The sequence below is a fragment of the Heterodontus francisci genome, unplaced genomic scaffold (assembly GCF_036365525.1).
Source record: "Heterodontus francisci isolate sHetFra1 unplaced genomic scaffold, sHetFra1.hap1 HAP1_SCAFFOLD_1406, whole genome shotgun sequence".
Taxonomy (NCBI): domain Eukaryota; kingdom Metazoa; phylum Chordata; class Chondrichthyes; order Heterodontiformes; family Heterodontidae; genus Heterodontus; species Heterodontus francisci.
In genome coordinates, this window is record NW_027140464.1 from 49,015 (window position 1) to 54,169 (window position 5,155).

The window sequence follows — 5,155 nt, forward strand, 5'->3', positions numbered from 1 at the left end:
ACCATACTGCTGTTAACCCTTTTTGCTGTCAGCTGTTTTTATTTTATTCACCAAACAACTTTTGTATTGCTGAATGTATATTTATATATTGGGCATCATTTGTTTCTGAAATTGGAATTGATATGATAAATTGATATGAGTTGCTTTTTCAAACACACAAGATTTACCTGACATTTAGGAGGATTATGTTATGAAAGTGCTTCCATTTTTAAAAATATTTTATGTTTTGAGGGCTTGTGTTAAAACTGAAAAGATTCCATGGATGTGTTTTTTTTTTACCAAGTTCATCGACAGGACAGGATATTGTTTGAAAGCCACCTGTGCTGGAGGCCACCCGTGATTTGGGCTCAGAAAACTGCAGAGCCCTTGGTGACCTGGAAATAAAATTGTTACAGAGAAGCCACATGTCAAGGTTTATGAAGGTCAGGAAGTTGACTCACTGTTTGAAGTTTGAACATTGTTTTCAGTTTTAGTTGTTGTGGTATGAAATGTTTGAAGACAGTTGGTGTTTTCCTGCCAAGAAGAAATCACCCAAATCACCTCCTTCTGTACCTTTCTGAAGAAATCCTGCCAGGATCCAGTGAGGGAAAAAAATCACTGGTGCCGTATAGCTCCCGAGGAGCTGAAAAAAAATCCTGCGATTCAAGTGTGTTTTGGTGGGAAAAGCCTTGATGCCACATTTCTCCTAGAAAGACTACTAGATTAATTCTCGACATCTCCAGAACGGACTACTTCTGAAATGATCCCAGTGACCCTTCTCCGTATACCCAGATGCCAGACCAAAAAAGGCACAACTTCCATATCTTCTTTCTATTTTTTGTCAAGAATTAGCGAGTATTTGGCGAAGTATTTATACTTGTCTTTATTTTGTAACAGCCCTCTGCAGAGTGAATTTCTGTATTTTTTTCCAGTGTATGTGAGTGTAGTTGGGGAGTTTTTAAAAAGAGAACTTTCATATTTTAATCAGTGTGTTAATGCTTTGCTTCGTTACTAGTTAAGTCTTGTTTTATAATAAACTGATAATTTTGTTGTTTATTAAAGACACCTGGTTGGTGTATTTTGTTCTGGGAAAGAAACAAATAGAGTATATGATTGGCTGTATCAATAACCGAGTAAACATTTAAATAGATGTTGTGACCTGTGGAGGTGAAACTAGAAAAGACAGGGCACTCCTTTTGCCTCGGTCGTAACAATTGTTCAGTACTATCTTGGGATCCATGTGGGTTGACAGAGGGTTACTAAACTTAATGGATGTAGTGGTTCTCAAAAATAAATTACTGGAAGTGATCCAGGCTGAAATGAAGGGATTGGTACAAATATTATGATGACTGAGGACTGGTAGATGGTAACTAATGCCTCAGTTAATTTCAGCCAGAATACCTACTTAGTCTTGATGGCATCAGGAAACTTAGCACTGCAGGGGTTAAACAAGGCAGTGTAGGTCAGCCTTTGCCAAAATGTATAATCAAGACTGAATGAATTAGTAAGCTTAATCGTTTGATCTTTATTCAACCAGAATTGGCTGCTGGACCATTTGAGCCTAAATGGTTCAGTCATACTTGGAGGTCGTCCAGTTTTACAGTTGTTTGTTTGTGATCCTGTACCCATGAAATGGCACCCAACAAGTTGCGTTTCCAGTTGTAAATTTTGTTTACCTGAGTGACAATAAGAGACCACTATATGCTCTATGTAACAAAGCTACTTGGTCCTACTTGGAAATTGATCTAAGATTTTGTCAGAGATTTGACAAGTATGCATGATAATATCCATCAGGGCAATCGTAATTTAACATCCTGTAGGGAATGATCTCACTCATGCAGTATTGATGTTCGGTGATTAAATGAATATATAATTGCGATTATGAGATTTGAGTGATTGCATGTATATAATTCAGTGATTATTGTGGACATGGATGAGCAGTGGCAACTAAAATATATTCCAGAGAGGAAGAAAGAGTCTAAGAGGGGGAAAAAACATCCATGGCTAAGCAAGGAAGTTAAGGATAACATAAAGACAAAAACTAAGGCATACCATATTGCAAAGGCCAGTGGCAGGCTGGAAGATTGGGAAACTTTTAAAGATCAACAAAGGGTTACCAAAAAAATAATAAAAAGAGCAAAGGTAAATTATGAAAGAAAACTAGTGCAAAATATAAAAACAGATAGCAAAAGCTTCTATAAGTATATAAAAGTAGCTAAAGTGAATGTCGGTCCCTTAGAGGATGAGACTGGGGAGTTAATAGAGGGGAACACAGAAATGGCAGAGACACTAAATCAGTATTTTGCCTCAGTTTTCACAGTGGAGGACACTAGTACCATCCCAAGAGTAACAGGTAATGCAGAGGTGACAGAAAGAGAGGAACTTAGAAAAATCATCACTAGGGAAAAAGTACTGAGCAAACTATTGGGATTGAAGGCAGACAAGTCTCCAGGGACTGATGGCCTACATCCTAGAGTCTTAAACGAAGTGGCAGTGGAGATAGTGGTTATAATATTCCAAAATTCCCTGGATGCGGGAAAGGTTCCAGTGGATTGGAAAAAAGCTAATATAATGCCCTTATTCAAAAAGGGAGGGAGGCAGAAAGTAGGAAATGGTAGACCAGTTAGTTTAACATCTGTCGTTGGGAAATTGTCAGAATCCATTATTAAGGAAGTAATAACAGGACATTTAGAACGTCAAAACGCAATCCATCAGAGTCAGCATGGTTTTATGAAGAGTAAATCGTGTTTGACTGATTTGCTAGAGTTCTTTGAAGTTGTGACAAGCAAAGTGGATAATGGGGATCCTGTAGATGTAGTTTATCTGGACTACCAGAAGGCATTTGATAAGGTGCCACACAAAAGGTTAATACACAAGGTAAGATCACATGGAGTTAGCAGCAATTTATTAGCTTGGATAGAGGATTGGCTAACCAACAGAAAACAGAAAGTCGGGATAAATGGGTCTTTTTCTGGTTGGCAAGATGTAACTAGTGGGGTGCCATAGTCCTTGGGCCCCAACTATTGACAATCTATATTAATGACTTTGATGCAGGGATAGAAGACACTATAGCCAAATTTACAGATGACACTAAAATAGGTGGGATAGTAAGTTGCAATAAAGAAATAAGAAATGTACAAATGGATATGGATAGGTTAGGTGAATAAGCCAAAATTTAGCAGATGGAGTTTAACATGGATAAGTGTGAGGTTATCCATTTTGGTTGGAAGAATAGAAAGGCAAATTATCTAAATGGAGAGGAACTTCAGAGTGCTTCGGTGCAGAGGGATCTGGGTGTCCTCCTGCATGAATCGCAGAAAGCTAGTATGCAGGTACAGCAGGTAATAAGGAAGGCAAATGGAATTTTGGCATTTATTGCTAAAGGACTAGAATATAAAAGTAGGGAAGAGTTGCTGCAACTGTACAAGGCATTAGTGAGACCACACCTGGAGTATTGCGTACAGTTTTGGTCCCCTTACTTCAGGAGGGATGTAGTTGCATTGGAGGCAGTTCAGAGGAGGTTTACGAGATTGATTCCAGGGATGAGGGGTTTGTCTTATGAAGAGAGATTGAACAGTTTAGACCTTTACTCTCTAGAGTTTAGAAGAATGAGGGGAGATCTAATTGAGGTATACAAGATGATTAAGGGGATTGACAAAGAAGACGCAGAGAGGATGTTTCCTTTTGTGGGGCAATCTAGAATGAGAGATCATAGTTTTAGGATAAGGGGTAAGCAGTTTAAAACAGAGATGAGGGGAAATTACTTCTTTAGTTTAGTTTAGTTTAGTTCTCTCAAAGAGTCATGAGTCTGTGGAATTCACTACCCCTAAGTGCGATGGATGCCACGACATTTAGTAAATTTAAGGAGGAGATAGACAGATTTTTAATTAAAGGGTTGAAGGGTTATGGAGATTCGGCAGGAAAGTCGAGTTGAGGCCGCAATGAGATCGTATTGAATGGTGGGGCAGGCTCGAGGGGCTGAATTGCCTACTCCTGCTCCTAGTTCTTACATTCTTATGTATGGCAGGACTGATGTATGACTTGTATTCGCTAGAGTTTAGAAGAATGAGAGGGGATCTCATAGAAACCTCCAAAATTCTAACAGGACTGGACAGACTAGATGCAGAAAGGATGTTCCCGATGGTGGGGGAGTCCAGGACCAGAAGTCACAGTCTAAGGATAAGGGATAAACTATTTAGGACTGAGATGAGAGTTCTTCACCCAGAGAATGGTGAACCTGTGGAATTCTGTACTACAGAAAACAGTTGAGACAAAATCATTAAATATATTCAAGGAAGAGTTAGATATAGTTCTTAGGGCTAAAGGGATCAAGGGATACGGGGAGAAAGCGGGAACAGGGCACTGAGTTTGGATGATCAGCCATGAATGGCGGTGTAGGCCCAAAGGGCTGAATGGCCTACTCCTGCTCCTATTTTCTGTGTTTCTATTAACCATCACACTGCTGAAATCGAAAACGATTGTACAACTTTAGATCAGATTGGAGATGTAAACTGATAGGAGTCATTGTTCAAATAGAGCCGGACCGCTACTAGTGTAATGAATGCAATGATATTCCCAGTTCTTTTTCAGGTGCTGTTTTAGTTAATGGTACTAGTAACTTTAATTTACTATGGATGGTGTGTTTGAAAACAAGGATTACAACTGGACAATGCCGTTGAATGACTGTACAAATGTTACCCAGATAACTCCTGGCACAAGGGACAGAGAAAAGAATAAGGGGAAAGTGGGCACGGGAGTCCACAATTTTTTGTGTTGATTTTGATATCCCTTGCAAGTTTCATTCCATACTGCCTTTTATCCGCTTGTACTACCTGTTTTGTCACCCTTTGCTGTTCTATATTTCCCAGTTTCCAGCATCTGTGCTTTATTTGTCTTTTAGCATGCTTTTTATTTTAGTTTAATGTTTTCTCTTATCTCCTTATCTTAATATCATACAAGAGAGTTCAATAAATAAAACTGAAAGCCAAAGTGCAGCACTCAAAAGAGTCTTTCTCCTTCATTGCTTTACCACAGCCCAGTTAGTGGAAGAAAGCATTCAAAGAGAAAAAGTGAAATTAAGAACTTTAAGAGGATTGTACTAAATACAATTGAAATAAAATATGAAAGAGCAAACAAAAGCGAAAAGAAAAACTAAGACAATGAGGTACAAATACCG